General features: G+C 39.8%; 1 protein-coding gene across 4 annotated transcripts in view; it reads left to right on the forward strand.

Annotated features, from left to right (window-relative positions):
* The window catches only part of LOC106867896 (uncharacterized), a 90,863-nt gene that overhangs the window by 51,091 nt on the left and 22,272 nt on the right, over positions 1 to 17,500 (forward strand). Inside the window, exon 2 of one of the 4 annotated variants that reach the window (XM_089358025.1) lies at positions 10,470 to 10,552. The exons of 2 other annotated variants lie outside the window; for them this stretch is intronic. The gene's annotated coding sequence lies outside the window, so the exon portion shown is untranslated. Of the gene's footprint in view, positions 1 to 10,469; positions 10,553 to 14,717; positions 15,159 to 17,500 lie in introns of those variants that run through there. One more of the 4 variants, XM_052970871.2, reaches the window with a different exon arrangement.

Consider the following 17,500-nt stretch of genomic DNA (forward strand, 5'->3'; position numbering starts at 1 on the left):
TGATATCGTCTGGATAATAACCTCATAATGTGCATTTCAAAGCTCCTCTACTGTATTCGGCTAGCATATGCTATCATACAGCAGGAATGCACCATTTAAAATTTGAAATAGATGATTGAATAAACAGGCTTCAATCCAAGTCACAATTGTTTCTTATGTATGTATATCTTTCAACTTGTTTCAGTCAGACTGCGGACATGCTGGAGTACACCCTTGAGGGACTAATCAAGCCCAGTCCTTATTTTCTTTTTAAACCTGTTACTTATTGTATCGTTCTCTTTTACTAAACCGCTAAGTTACGAATATGGAAACATGCTGTCGTCTCACCCTAACCGTGTCACGTTGCCTTTCTTTACATTTACCTTGTTTGCAAGCATAGCTGTATGGTTAAGAAGCTCGCTTTGCAACCACATAGGTTCAGGTTCAGTCCCACTGAGCGGGACCTTGGGCAAGTTTCTTCTGCTATAGCCACGGGGCGACCAAAATGCCTTATGAGCAAATTTGGTAGACAGAAACTTGACAGAATCCCTTTGTGTGCGTGTGTTCTCTTACCTCCGCTTCACAATCGGTATTACTTTACGTTCCCGCAACCTAGCGGTTCGGCAAATGACACCGCTAGAATAAGTGCCAGACGTATTTTAAAACCTATGTACTGAGGTCGATTTGTTCGCCTTAAACCCTTCAAGGCGTTGCTCCAGCATGGCCGCAGTGCAATCGCCGATTGGCTTCATTTTCTCCTGCTTTGCCACCCTCAGCCGGGGCTGGAGTTCGAAACTAGAATGTTCACTTCACTCGGCAAATCAACTTAACAAATCCTTCCTTGTTTTCTTAGAACGTGTGTGTGTCTGTGTGTGTGTTCGATAAGGAAATAAAATGAGACAAAAAACATTGAAGCTCCTCTCTGAAATGAATTATATTAACACACGAGTTTTTCTTTTTCATCTCTCTCTCTCTCTCTCTCTCTCTCTCTCTCTCTCTCTCACACTACCTCTCTCTCTCACTACCTCTCTCTCTCTCACTACCTCTCTCTCTCTCTCTCTCACTACCTCTCTCTCTCTCTCTCTCTCTCTACCTCTCTCTCTCTCTCTCTCTACCTCTCTCTCTACCTCTCTCTCTCTCTCTACCTCTACCTCTCTCTCTACCTCTACCTCTCTCTCTCTACCTCTACCTCTCTCTCTCTCTCTACCTCTACCTCTCTCTCTCTCTCTCTACCTCTACCTCTCTCTCTCTCACTACCTCTACCTCTCTCTCTCTCTCACTACCTCTACCTCTCTCTCTCTCTCACTACCTCTGCCTCTCTCTCTCTCTCTCACTACCTCTGCCTCTCTCTCTCTCTCTCACAACCTCTACCTCTCTCTCTCTCTCTCTCTCTCTACCTCTCTCTCTACCTCTCTCTCTCTCTCTACCTCTACCTCTCTCTCTCTCTCTCTACCTCTACCTCTCTCTCTCTCTACCTCTACCTCTCTCTCTCTCTACCTCTACCTCTCTCTCTCTACCTCTACCTCTCTCTCTCTCTCTACCTCTACCTCTCTCTCTCTCTACCTCTACCCCTCTCTCTCTCTCTCTCTACCTCTACCTCTCTCTCTCTCTACCTCTACCTCTCTCTCTCTCTACCTCTACCTCTCTCTCTCTCTCTCTCTACCTCTACCTCTCTCTCTCTCTACCTCTACCTCTCTCTCTCTCTCTACCTCTACCTCTCTCTCTCTCTCTCTACCTCTACCTCTCTCTCTCTCACTACCTCTACCTCTCTCTCACTACCTCTACCTCTCTCTCTCTCTCACTACCTCTGCCTCTCTCTCTCTCTCTCACTACCTCTGCCTCTCTCTCTCTCTCTCACAACCTCTACCTCTCTCTCTCTCTCTCTCTCACTACCTCTACCTCTCTCTCTCTCTCTCTCCGAGATATTTGTAAGCTATTAAATTATGTTCATCGATTTTCCCTTTAGTGCAATTATCGTTTGTTCTTTGTTTCCTTGACAAGATCTTTTCTCTCTCCACCCACCTGTGTGTGTGTATAGGTGTGTGTGTGTCCGTGTCTCTCCCTCCTTTCTCTTTTTCGTCTCTTTTCTTCCTTTAACTGCAGTTGAGCGACTCGTAGCTGTCCGGTAGCCTTGACAAAGAGATACAGAAAGTGACAGCTGTCAACTAACGTGTGTGTGTGTAATGAAAAGGGGCGATCTACCGAATGGTCCGCACAAAAATCATGATTCTAATAACTCGCTTATAGGCACAAGCCCTGAAATTTAGGGGGCTGGGGCTGTCGATCACATTGACCCCAATGCTCAACTGGTACTTATTTTATTGACATCGAAAAGGATGAAAGGCAAAGCCGACCTCGGCGGGATTTGATCTCGGAGCGTACAGACGGACGAAATGCCGCTAAACATTTTGCTCGGCGTGCAAACCATACTGCCAACTCGACGCCTTATGGTGATACTAATAATTCTACTACAGGCACAAGGCCTGAAATTCTGGAGGAGGGGACCAGTCGATTACATCGACCCCAGTGCGTAACTGGTACTTAATTTATCGACCTCGAAAAGGTTGACAGGCAAAGCTGACCTCGACGGAATTCGAACTCGGAACGTAGCGAAGGAGGAAATGCCCGACGTGCTAACCATTCTGCCAGTTCGCCGCCTTAGTAGGAAAATGAATTAGATGAATGAAAGTCGAGCAGTTGTCTAGCTTGTGATGATTATAGTTAATATTATTATCAGAGTCTACGGAGAAAATAATGAGAATAGCTGAATAAATCAAATTTAATGAGAACTAGATTAATGAGTAAAAGGTTTAAATTATTCAAAAATTGATGCCAAGCAATTACGGAAAAGAGGATAAGTGAAAGTAAATAATTTAATAAACGAGCGAATGAACAAGTCTAAGTTTTAATAAGTATTTTCATTATCTTTACATACTTCATAATCATCAAGCGAAAATTATTGAACCGTTAGGTCAGAAAACATCTGTCAGATTTAATTTAAATGAAACAAAGGTTAATGAATTGATAATTAACGGGTGAAGCTTAATTACACACACCGTCAACATACAGTAGATAATTGTCGGTTCATTAGATCGGAAAGAATCGTTATAGAATGTTGGGTGAAAAATTGTGATGTACGATAATGTGTATTATATTAACAAGTGTATATGGGGCAAAGATAAAACAACGAAGGGGAAAGCATTGTGTACCAAGGTTGAATACGGGTGCATCTTATACACGAGTAAATACCGTAAAAATCAATATTTTCTCCAGCTAATAATATTTCAAGCAATTACATCGTGGAAGATGATGTATCTGTGCGCGCGCGTGCAGAAATATACGTACACATACCGATAAAATTAGGGAGAGACGAGAGAAGCATTAAAACGTCTGATGTCAGATAAGTCAGTGTCGAATCAGCGACGCCAAAACGGCTGTGCCAAAACGTCTCATATCCAGAACGCTCTCCCTATCCAAACCACATCTTATCATACATATATCCAAGACTTTCCATTGATCTAATACATTCAAACGAATTCTAAAGCGAAGAAAACATAACTACATACATACAGTGCACAAGTACCCTGTTGATGATATTGAAATTTTAATGAAACTTTGGATCTAGGTTAGAAACCGGCTCTTTCTCCATTGGCAAGAAATCTAGACATAAACTTAAATAATCCTTTCTGCTAAAGGCACAAGGCCTGAAATTTTGGGGGAGGGAGCTAGTCAATTATATCGGCTCCACTGCGTAACTGGTACATGTTTCGTTCAAAGGGAAATAGCTTCTTCGACCTATTTCATCGATGAAAGGCAAAGTTGACCTCGGCAGAATTTGAACTCAAAACGTAAGGACGGACGAAACGCCGCGAAGCATTTTGCCCGGCGTGCTAACGATTCTGCCAGCTTGCTGCCTTAGAAATGAACCTAGATAATCTTTTCTACTAAAGGCACAAGGTCTGAAATTGGGGGGAGGGGAATAGTCGATAACATCGACCCCAGTGCGGAACTGGTACTCGATTTATCCACTCCGAAAAGATGAAAGGCAAAGTCGACCTCGGCGGAATTTGAACACAGAACGTAGCGGCAGACGAAATACCGCTAAGCATTTCGTCCGGCGTGCCAACGTTTCTGCCAGCTCGCTGCCTTCATGAACCTAAATAATGACAGCATGAAGATGCCATATATCTAAGAGTTATAGGAAATTTCACCCTAAACATTTTTGCCGTAAGAAATGGCGTGCTAACGATTCTTCCATCTCGCCGCCTTGACATCGATACAATCCGCAACAAAAACTGCATCACTTGCGTTGCATTACTTGGAATGTGTATACGTTTTAAATGACTTATCACACTTTTTTTATGTTTGACATTTAATAAAGACTTGGCTATTTAATGCTTTTATAAAACCTTTATTGTTATATTTATTATTGAGTGAGAGAGCAGTGCATGCCATCAAAGTGACACTGGGGTAAAACATACGAAGCCCAATATACCCATCATGACTACCCGTCTGATAAGGGTACACCAGGCACATGCATCACAACCATATGTGCGCGACATGGTGATCTTATATAAAGATAAACAGCACATGACCTCGCAGGTGGGGCCCAGTTAGAATTTTCTTCAGGTCGAGTAGCCCATCCCGCTCAAAAGATCCCTGAATAAGGTTTGTTTAAGGATGTTGAGCAAAACACCCATGTTTCCAAAGGTGAATTATTCAAACCCCAAAGAATTCCTCTCAACACATAGCTATGATGCTCCCCCACTACTTCTTCTCATGATCAGAGATGCACATATCGTCAGCCACCAAGGGACATGCTCAACTTGTTACGGTCAAACTACTGACAAGCAAATCTGTGGTATTGAGCAGAATATTTGCTGGAATAATACGCTTTATCATTGTCCAAACAGTGAATTTTCTTAAACGGCGAAATTTCTTGCCTCGAATTTTTCGGACATAATATCTAAGGATGTGAGCGCGTTCTGCGCCTAAGATGTGAAATCATGTGTTGAAACAGATGTGCTCTGAGAGGATCATTTTGCCAATAAAAACAAATGCACTAATTGTATTTCATTTTTTCCCCCCGCTATCATTATTACACTCGGTCAACTAATTAAATATCTAATCAATTGTTTAATTCAATTGTTTAATTCAACTGATTAATCGTCTGATTCACCAGTCTCTTCGTCGCTGTTCGCTACCTTATCGATTGCATGGCCCTCATCTGCTCTTAATGTCACAAATTGATTTCTTAGTATTTTGCTTCAATATTTATAGTTTATGGTGTGTGTGTGTGTACGCTCGTTTTTGTGTTTGCTTCTCTCTGTCAGTGATTGATGGTTAGTTTTTAAGTCATTTTGAACTTTAGACTTTGCGTGTGTGATTATAGAGAGATTGTTTGAAGTGCTGTACAGATTTTATTTACTAAGAAAGAGGAGTTTGTAAGGATTTTGGTATGAAAATTATTTATTTAGCTCTTTCATCATTTATGAGAGATTGACCACGAGTATAGCTTTTATCTTTTCACGCTGGGACACCACCTTGAAGAATTTTTAGTCGAATGTATCGACCCCAATATTTATTTTTTAAAAGTCAAAAAGTAACGTAACACGAAAAACATTTTAAAAACTTTATTAGCTCATATCTGCTTTAACAAATGATTTGTGTAAGGCGGCGAGTTGGCAGAGTGGTTAGCACGCCGGGCGAAATACTTAGCGGTATTTCGTCTGTCTTTACGTTCTGAGTTCAAACTCCGCCGAGGTCGACTTTGCCTTTCATCCTTTTCTGGGTCGATAAATTAAATACCAGTTGCATACTGGGATCGATCTAATCAACTGGTCCCTTCCCCAAAACATTTCGGGCCTTGTGCCTAGAGTAGAAAATCTAATAAATGATTTCTGCATACTTCCACGTGTATTTTAATTTTCCACTTCAGTTTTTAGGTTTTGGTTTTTAATTTTTATGCCTTTAAATTTGTTCGCTGAGACCGACGTAAATTCGGATAAACCGACTGAAGTTGGGTTTTATTTTGCCATTAATTAAAAAAAAAAAAAGACGACGTAAAATTGAAAAAGACGTATGTTGAGGTATGCGTGTAAATGTTTATGATTATTCGTAAATACTTTCCATCTCGATTTATATCATTTAACATTTTAATTTCTTCTTGGTTTACTGCATCAATGCTTTTGGTGTAATCAACGAGACGTAAATTCGGGTCTCATAGCTTCGTTGTTCTTCCAATTTTCTCAGGATGTACACAACACAAGGCGTTCCTTTACCCTCAACAAATCCACATCGTACTTCAGTCGGTGTCTCTGGTTTGATCCTGTTCCTGGATCTGAGCATTAAAGACTCACAAGATTTTTATAATGTAGATCACAAGGCTGGCTACTACTACTACTACTACTACTACTACTACTACTACTACTACTACTACTACTACTACTACACGCGCGCGCATGTGACTAAATGATAGAGCTAAATCAACACAGGAATAGCTCGAAACTGATTTCTTTATTTATCCAAGCATTGTTCGACAATTCTTTTGTTCTTTAATACCCATTAATACCCTGTAGAGCTGACTCATCTTTTGTGTGAAGAATCCGGGTACGTTTCGATTGTGTGGTAAGTAGTGGCGGTCGGCATTCCAGAAAAAGCAAATGTGTACTTAAATAGGCATACATAAATGAGATTCCTGATTAAGAAAACAATGGAAGGTAGGTGTGGGAGCAACGTCCATGAGATTTTGGAGGTCCCTCTGCTACAAGCCTGAGATTTACACGCGCAGTGCCCAGCTTGGCTAACTTGGTGACAGTATCTACGGGGAATATAGCGATTGAGTAAAGGATGTAGGGATGTTTGCTCCAAAAGCTTACAACAGATTGAATTATAATTAACACACATAAGGGTCAACTTGAAGTTGGTTGTTATTGTTGGTACCAGGTGACTTGATTGAGCAAATCAATGGACTTGCTCAAGATGGTTTGATTGAGCAGCAAAGATGTTTAAACCCTGATCATCCATTTTGTTTCTCTTTTATATTTTCTTCATACACTTTGACCAAAGGCTTCACCATCTAACGCAGTTCATATAAGATTCTGTTAAAATTTATCTGCAATAAATTGGTTATATTTCAGCAGGAGTGGCTGTGTGGTAAGTAGCTTGCTTACCAACCACATGGTTCCAGGTTCAGTCCCACTGCGTGGCACCTTGGGCAAGTGTCTTCTACTATAGCTTCTGACCGACCAAAGCCTTGTGAGTGGATTTGGTAGACGGAAACTGAAAGAAACTCGCCGTATACATGTATATATATGTGTGTTTGTCCCCCCACTATCGCTTGACAACCGATGCTGGTGTGTTTACGTCCCCGTAACTTAGCGGTTCGACAAAAAGAGACCGATAGAATAAGTACTAGGCTTACAAAGAATAAGTCCTGGGGTCGATTTTCTCGACTAAAGGCGCTGCTCCAGCATGGCCGCAGTCAAATGACTGAAACAAGTAAAAAAGTAAATATTCAAAATATTTTAATCATATTTTTACGCGATTAATTATAAAAATATAGTTTGTTTTTTGGGTTTTTTTTTTTTAGCATGGGGTCCAATGGGGTTAAATAGGAATCAAAAGGACCCATAGGCAAAAATGGTTGAGAACCACTGATCTAACGCACTCTTCTTTCCTTTCAAGACACTGCTACCTCTAATGGGTCCAGTGATCTCGGAGTGACAACTCCGTCGGCTAACAGGTGTCGTAAAACAGTTTGGTGTGTAAGACCTGTCTACTGAGGTATACGAACGAATGGATTGATGGGCAGATAGAGAAAAAGAAAAACGAACAGAAACGTGTGTGTGTGTGTGTGTGTGTAAGAGAATTGCTACTATGGCCGTCAGTCGGAAACTAGGCTAACTTGGTGCTTTGCTGCGAAGTGATTAAATTTATTTATTTAGTTAGTTAGTTATAAAACGTGCCAGTAACGTGGAAATCTACATAAGGTGAAACTTTGAAGTTATATAGAAATAGGTTTCAATGAGAAAAATAACTACATGCGGTATGAATAGGGGAAAAGAAAAAAAAGAGAAAATGCACATTGGATATAAAGAATAAAGCCTTTATATCCAATGTGCATTTTCTCTTTTTTCTTTTTACTTTTTCATATATATATATATATATATATATATATATATATATATATATATATATATATATATATATATATATATACATTATATGTAAGTGTCCTGCTAAGATATATACATTATATATGTATGTGTGTGTGTATATATATGTATATATATATATATACACGTGTGTGTGTGTGTAAAGGCAGTGGTGCCCCAGCGCAGCCGCAGTTTAAAAGGTATATACCTTACTTGTTTCAGTCATTGGAATACGGCCGTGCTAGGGCAATGCCTTGGAGTATTCAGTCGAGCAAATCGAGTCCAGTACTTACTTTTTAAGTCTAGTACTTTATCGAGCAAGTTACGGGGACGTAAACAAACCCTGGTTGTGGAGGGGTGGTAGGGGCCAAACACAGGCGTATGCATACAACGGGCTTCCATCTGCGTCTTGCCTCCATGGCATCATATCTTGCTTGCTCCCCGCTTTCGTTGCTTTGGAACAGCTCCACCATCTCAGCAGATTTCCTTGTCTTGCTCTCATTTGCCTAATCGATGCGCACCACCCCCACCTAGAGTTCTAACAGAACCGCCTGTTTGACTACTTCTATAAACAGTACCATATCCGACCTTAGAGTCTGAGACGACAATTTCTGGAAACTTCATAATGGTTGCCCCGCCGCTTTCCTTTAACAAAGAGAGACACGCAGTTTTTCTCTGTCTAATGGCTATTGCAAAAGAGGTTGTGTGGCTGTTGCGGGTGAAAGGATTGAAAAAAAAAAAGATAAAATATATATAAATATATTCGCTAGCTTTTTCCCAATAGCTTAATAACAGCACTGGCGCCTCCAAGATTGAGTGGTCTCAATGATAATGGCGCGAAGCCACTATGATATTTTGACTCATTGTCTGACAAAGAAAACTCGGCTGCGAATACTCCGTGTATCGTGTCTTTGTCTATATTTGCCGTCCGTTAAGTTTTCGTCTAGTTTCCCCTTTGCTCTGCTTTCGTCTAACTTTTTCTCCTTGTGTTCTGTCTTTTCAACCCTTGATACATCTTTCTAGCGCAACACACATCCTGTTTGTTTACTTTATTGTAAAAATAATATTCCTTGAATATTTATTATGCAACTCTTGACTCTCTTACTCTGTCTCTTTCTACCTCTACTCTATCTCTTTCTCCACTTTTACTCTCTCTTTCCGCCCTTGTTTGCCTCCCTTGTACCTTTCTCTTCTCAATTTGTCTCCCTTTCTTTCTATTCTCTCTCTTTCTGTCCCCCTCTATCTCTTTCCACCTCTACTTTTACTCTATCTTTTTCTCCACTCTTACCCTCTCTTTCCACCCTTGCTTGCCTCCCATATACCTTTCTCTTTGTCTCTATTTCTCCACTCCCTCTGCCCCTTCGTTCTCTCTCTCTCTCTCTCTCTCTCTATCCCATTCTTTCCCTCTCTCTCTATACTTCCTCTTCCCTACGACTTGACTGGTGAAGGCGGTGTTCTTTTTCGCCCTGCCTTTGACCACACTGCTCATACTGACCTGGGCTCCGTTGGGTCTTCCTTGCACAATCCCACTAAGTATGTTCGATAGCTGCAAAGCTCTTTCCGTTGTATTTCTGGTATTTGTATTCTTTTACTGGTTTTAGTCATTTGACTGCGGCCATGCTGGAGCACCGCCTTTGGTCGAACAAATCGACCCCAGGACTTATTCTTTGTAAGCCCAGTACTTATTCTATCGTTCTCTTTTGCCGAACCGCTAAGTTACGGGGACGTAAACACACCAACATCAGTTGTCAAGCGATGTTAGGGAGACAAACACAGATGCACGCACACACACACAGATATATATATACGACGGGCTTCTTTCAGTTTCCGTCTACCAACTCCGCTCACAAGAGTTTGGTCGGTCCGAAGCTATAGTAGAAGACATTTGCCCAAGGTGCCACGCAGTGGGACTGAACCCGGAGCCTTGTGGTTGGTAAGCAAGCTACTTGCCATACAGCCACTCCTGCGCCTTATAATTATATATTTTTCTTCTGTTGTATATAGCCGTAAGGCTTCGTGTTGTTATATATGCATAATTCTTCGTCTGTTGTATTTATATAATGTCTTGTTTGTTACTGTCTCAGTATACATTCGCTAGCTTTTTTTCTAGTAGCTTAATAACAGCACTAGCGCTTCCAAGATTGAGTGGTTTCAATGATAATGGCGCGAAACCACGATGATATTTTGGCTCATTGACCGACGAGGTAAACTCAGCCTCGAATATTCCGTGTATCGTGTCTTTGCCTATATTTCCCGTCTGTTAAGTTTTCGTCTAGTTTCCTCTTTGCTCTGCTTACGTCTAACTTTTTCGCCTTGTGTTCTGGCTTCTTTCAGTTTCCGTTTACTAAATACACACAGTAGAAGACACTTGCCTAAGGTACCACGCAGTGGGACTGAACCTGGGACCATGTGATTCGGTAGGAAGCTTCTTACCACACAACCATGCCTGCTCCTTTCCCCACTTTTTTTTTCTTTTCAACAATACATTCTGATATAATCGTAATTTACACCATGTGAGATATATCTGTTGAAATTTTTATTTTAAAATATCCACTTTTCGGAAAGTTACGAGAAAACAAAAGTCGGACGGTGAACATCCATCTGTAATTATACCGAGGTTTGGCTGCTATTTCTAGCAGGACAGGCGCCATTATAGAGGCTCGTTCATGTGAAATTGATCCTGATCAGAAATTAGAATGGAAGCAGAGCGGAATAACGAAGAAATTAGTGTTTAATAGACTATAAAATACTGTATTTCTATGGTAATGATCATCTGATTACCTACCAATGTAACCAATAGCAACCATTTAAATATTGATGAGATAATGTTAATCGATAATCGTTCTATTTTTTTTTCTTCGGTATCATCTGTGTGTGCGTTGAAATATATTTAATCGCGAAATTCTGGTTGGTAGAAAATTACTCCCTCGATGGTGGAGAAAACTGGTGATATTTGTCTGGAAGAAACAGTGTTTATAACATTAACTGTGGTTATAATGAAATACGAGCCCTTCTGTGGCGTTGTGTGTGTACGCGCGCCTGTGTGCGTGCGTTCCAGTTCTTGGCTTTTTGACCGTTTTTTTCTACAACGACCTGTGATCTTTACAATAAACGTTTGCGAAAGTTACAAAAGTCAAACAGTACTCAGGTTGCCTCTCAACTATTCTCTTTCTCTCTCACTTACTCTCCCCCCTCTCTCTTTCTCTTTCCTCCCCCCCCCACCACATTTTGCCTATAAATCTGAAACATTTAGAATCAAGCTACTTGTGGCTCAGTGGAGGCGTAATGGCCCAGTGGTTAGGGCAGCGGACTCGCGGTCATAGAATCGCGGTTTCGATTCCCAGACCAGGCGTGGTGAGTGTTTATTGAGCGAAAACACCTAAAAGCTTCACGAGGCTCCGGCAGGGGATGGTGGCGAACCCTGCTGTACTCTTTCACCACAACTTTCTCTCGCCCTTTCTTCCTGTTTCTGTTGTACCTGTAATTCAAAGGGTCAGCCTTGTCACACTGTGTCATGCTGAATATCCCTGAGAACTACGTTAAGGATACATGTCTGTGGAGTGCTCAGCCACTTGCACGTTAATTTCACGAGCAGGCTGTTCCGTCGATCGGATCAACTGGAACTCTCGACATCGTAAGCGACGGAGTGCCAACAACAACAACTTGTGGCTCAATAATTTTTTGAAATTCACTGAAACCATGTCTTAACAGAGTTTTTGATGCTTTAATAAGATTCGTTTGTGTTGAAACGAATTTGAAATCGTCGAAATTCTATAAGTTAAACTTGGAGGCGCTCCGTGTTTTCTGAGACCGTCTCATCCACCAAATTGAAAAGTTGAGGTTTTTCTTGTCACTCGTTCTCGCTCATATCATCACATTAAGATAGATTTTGTCTTTTACTTGTTTCAGTCTTGGGATGCGGCCATACTGGGGCACCGACTTGAAAGGCTTTCAGTCGAACAAATCGACTCCAGTAGCTATTTTTTAAAAAAGTCTGGTACTTATACTTTTGGTCCGTTTTGATGAAAACGCTAAGTTACAGGGATGTACACAAACCAACACCAGTTGTCAAGCGGTGGGACACACACACACACACACACACACACACACACACACACACAGGACTCTCCTGTCGTAAACGAAAGGTAAGGGCTCCGCAATTTCTTACTGAACAACCTGCACAAATGATTTGTTTATAGTGATCAAGTCAGATGACTAAGTGATCGCAGAGCAGTGCGAAATGAAGTGTTTTGCTCAAGAACACAACGCACTGGCCAGGCTGAGAATCGAAACCAACACCATAATCACTTGGTCACACGCCTTCATATATATGTGTGTGTGTGTGTGTATGTGTGTTCGGAATATGCAAAAAAAACCGTGACAGGTGAATGAATAACAGTGTGTATTACTCTACCGCTCGGGAAAAATGTAAGAAATCTTTGACGTTTCGAGCGTAAGCTCTTCTGCAGAAAGGAATGAGGAGAGAAAACGGATAGAGAGAGAATATTGCTGACATAATTTTCGCTGGTAAGAATAAAGTTTCTGAAACGGATAGAGAAATTTGAAGGATTACTTTGGCCCGATGGTAGAACGCCTGTCGTGTCTCCAGGAGATATGGATTCGACTTTTTCTATCCAAAAGGGTTTTTCTACCTAAAATTATTTGCACGCTATTTATTTATAGTATATAAGGCGGTAGAGCAGGCAGAATCGTCAGCTTGCCGGACACAAGGCTTAGCAGCATTTTGTCCGTCTTCAAGTTCTGATTTCAAATTCTGTAGAGGCTGACTTTGCCTCTCATCCTTGAGGGACCAATAAAATAAGTACCAGTTGAGCACTGGTGGGGTCAGTGTAACCGATCTACTTCTTCCCCGAAATTGCTGGCCCTGTGTCAAAATTTGAAATCATTATTTATAGCATATATGTTTCGAGATCCATTTCCAAAAAAAAAAAGGTATTTCAAATTTGCTTCCACTCAGTTTCCATTTACCAAATTCTCTCACAAGACAGTAGTCGTCCCTGAGGCTATATTAGAAAACACTTGCCCAAGATACCGCACGGTGGGACTGAGCCTGAAACCACATAGTTGCGAAGCAAGCTTCTTAACCACGCAGCCATGTCTGAGAGGAATGACAGAAATTATGAAATACAACGAAGAAAGAACGACGCCAATAATTGTTGAAACCCTTTAAGAAAGGCATAATGCCTCGTAAATTTGATTAAATATGAATTTTAATGTGTGCGATGAGTACCACTGTCTAGTTTGTTTCTTTTTGTACAATTGCACAACGATTGTACACGGTCTGTTGATGTATGTATAACTGGATTAATAAAATGTAGGCAGTAATTTGTCTGCCGAGTGCTTAAAAACCAATCTGATTGATGGTATTGTACGAGTCTAGAAATCGTCTACAACTGTTGTTGCTGGTAAAACAAAGTAGTATATCTGTGACAGTGTTGCACTTGTTTTATCATTACTGCAACCAGAAAAATAAGATCTTCTAGAACTGATCTCAAGACCTATTATTAATGGGTAATTAAAAGCCAGGCTTTGCTCAGTTTAATTACGAATGTCAATCAAAATATTTGGTGGATCCAACTTCAGTAATGTTGAATTCTTTATAGCTGTGTTTTCATAGAAAGGCGGGGATGGCAGAACTCCCTGGAAGCTTGGCTCTATGAAGATTGTCAAAAGGAGGCTGACAAATTGCCATATTTAATAAAATTAACTATTTAAATTTGTTCAACACCATGGTGAAGGAAGAATTATATTGACGTAAACTATCTTTCTCAATATTTTCTCATTAATAAAGGTGAAGAGTGAAAATTTTCACTATTTTTTGGCGAGTGGTTATTTGTCAGTTCGAGAACCATTACGTTTACAAGTATCTTAGCCGGAACTCTACTTCCCATTATTTTACTTTTGACCCTTACAAGTTTCATTTCACGAAGGGTGGGGGATGAAGAAGAAATATCACAAGTGCTATGGGATAGGCGGAACCATATGCAGCACGGCGTTTGTGAAGTAAAGCAGACAACGCAGACGATAAATATATTCCCCTCCTGGTTGTCCTGTTTCTATGTACAACAGTGATATCAAGTTGTTTGCTGATGATTATTTACAAATACAATGAAGTAATAATTATGAACCGGTTTCTCAAGATTCCTCTTCGCCTTAGATGGACTTCGACTGGACGTGTCGTTGGATAAGTTTAATAAGTAAAGGAGTGGTTTTATCATGTCTGGTGATATCCGTCTGTTTCAACAGTTGGTCTTTGTTTTAGCGACCAACTGGTGAAACTATCTAAAGTATGTCCTTCTGCAAACAACGATCCATTTTTGTTTGTTTTATTTCATCGATAACTTTTTTGTTTCTTTTTTCTGCAGGCTGAAAAGTAATGTCAACCGACAGATTGTGACGACTGCGCTAATGTATGTACGTGTGTGTGCGTGTGTGTGTTTTTATTCCCGTTAACAGGTTTTTCAGTGGATACTTTTAACCTACTAACTTAGCTGCACACAAGTTGTAGGTATGAATTAATGTATGAATATATACGTGTGTATCTTCTATTGTGCATGATAGTAAATATGCTGTGCCACTCTATCTACGAACAGTGTTTTATTGTCTGCTACGCATGTTGTTGGGATGGGTTGGGAAGATCATTAATTATACAATTAACAAACAAAAAATATAAAAGAAATAAGACGAAATCACGTGACAACAATAGATTAGGATGTAATGTGTCGTTGGCTTGTTTATCATGCCAATCCAATCACATTGTGACGTCACGGCACACAAATTGCGATCTTTTTCGAAGTACCGACTATAAAAGGTGAATCATACCACTGTCGGGTTTTTTTTTCCGAGTCGCGTCGCAAACGAACATTGGAAGACGTTGAAGCTTCGCTTCGTTGAGTGTGTCTTGTGTTCTCGATTTAAATAGAATTGCTAAATACATTTAGTGATACAAGTTAACAAGAAAAACCAGGAACCAAGTGATAAAAAAAAAATTAATTATGGCAGGTAAGACATTTATTTATTTGTTATGTGCCTTTTGTGTATGTATATAATAATGAACGGTGAGTGGCAGAAATGGTAGATCGCTGATTATATTCGACTGTAGCTTAACTCCCTAAACTGTGTATGAGGGACTTGTTGCATATCTATACTAGAAATCAATATTATTTGTGACTTAAAGGCGACGAGCTGGCAGAATATTGCAGCCTCGGAAGAAATACTTTGTGGTATTTCTTCCGGCTCGTTATGTTCTGAGTTCGAATTCCGCTCACGCCGACTTTGCCTTTCATCTTTCGGGTCGATAAAATAAAGTACGAGTCAAGTACTGGAGTCGTTCTAATCAATTTGTACCCCCTCCCTTCAAAATTGCTGGCCTTGTGTTGGAAAGAGTATTATTTGGAATACTTTGGAACTTTTTTAAAATTTGTACGCGTACGATAGAAAGTGGAATTGAATTTGTTTCCTCATAACTTTCCGAAAAATGGATGTTTTTTTTTTGATAGAATTTTTTAAAAGGTGTAGTTAATCAGTTCACTTTGCAACCAAATATTTTTGAGTTCAATCCTACTGCACGGCACCTTGGGCAAGTGTCTTCTACAATAGCCCCGAGCCGACCAATGTCTTGCGAGTGAATTTGATAGACGGAAACTGTGTGGAAACCCACGATCCCTTAACCGTTCGGTTAAAGTAACCGATAGAATAAATACCAAAATGAAAACAAAGAAAATGTACCTGGGTCGATTAGTTCAATTAAAACACTTCGAGTTGGTGCCCCAGCATAGCCGCAGTCAAATGACTGAAACAAATAAAAGATAGAATATGTTTCGGATGGTGTTTATTGCCATTATATCTAAATTCCATATGGACAAAAAAAATATTTAGTGGGGAGGCGACACACCGCGTCAAAATGTACGAGGAAACAAAATTGAGCCTTGTGAATTATCCGACGCCCCGCCTTTTAATATGCTCCCCCCCCCCCCCCATTAAATTCTGACATGGTCGTTATCTACAATATCCGAAACGTATCTGTGGGAAGCTTTATTCAAAAATGTCCATTTTTCAGAAAGTTACGAGGAAAACTAATCAAGGTGTGTGAATTTTCCGAAACTCCTCTCTACTCCTCCGAAAAATTTTCACAACAGATTCCGATATAACTCTAATCAACATCATCTAAAATATATTTATGGAAATTTTCATTAAATAAATGTGAATTTTCCAGAAAGTTAGTCCAGCGAGGGACACACTAACTGTGGTTATTCCACAAAAAACTTTTATCGAACGCAAACGCTCGCAAACTTCTTGGAGTAAGGAAAAGTAAAGAGAAATAATTCATACTGGGGCAAATGTTGAACAGAGGAACATACAGAAGAAACAGGTGCCAATCTTTCTTTGGTAAAATAGTGGAACCCAATCATGAAGGCGGCATACCCAGAGATGTTTGTGTGTTCCACTTCGCTGCTTTAACTTTTTTAAAAAATGCATTTTTTTTTTCTTTTGGCATGGATACGCGATAAGAAATTTGCTTCCTGGCTACTTGGTTCCAGGTTCAGTCTCACTGCGTGGCACCTCAAGCAAGTGTCTTCTACTGTAGCCCTGTAGCCTCGGGCCGACCAAATCCTTGTGAGTGGATTTAAGAGACGGAAAATGAAAGAAGACCGCCGTGACTATATATATATATATATATATATATATATGGAGAGAGAGGGAGAGAGACACACAAACATTGGCAAAGATACCCGGTGTTACTCGTGATTAAACAGGCATCGTTTTTTGTTTTCTTTGTTTCAGTCATGTGACCTCGGCCATGCTGGAGCACCGATTTTAGTCAAACAAATCGATCCCAGGATTTATTCTTTGTAGTACTTATTCTATCGGTGTCTTTTATAGATGAATATATATACCTGTATATATATATATATATATATATACACTATTTAAAAGCAGCAGAAATATAACAAAAAAACCGTTACTCTGAGTTTCACGTTCCCGTTCATCGGAATAAAGCATATTACTCTACCTCTGGTATTTGAGTACTCTTTTTCCCACCTTGTTGCACATTTCATGTGCTTACTCCGGTATATATATATATATATATATATATATATGAATACATGTATGTATATATATATACATGTATGTATATATATATACATGTATGTATATATATATATATGTATATATATATTTGTATATATGTACGTGTGTATATATATGTGTGTATATATACATACACATATGTGTGTATATATATGCATGTATATATATATACACATATGTGTGTATATATATGCATGTATATATATATATATATATGTGTGTATATATATGCATGTGTATATATATATATA

The sequence above is a fragment of the Octopus bimaculoides genome, chromosome 9, assembly GCF_046866305.1.
Source record: "Octopus bimaculoides isolate indiv1 chromosome 9, ASM4686630v1, whole genome shotgun sequence".
NCBI lineage: Eukaryota > Metazoa > Mollusca > Cephalopoda > Octopoda > Octopodidae > Octopus > Octopus bimaculoides.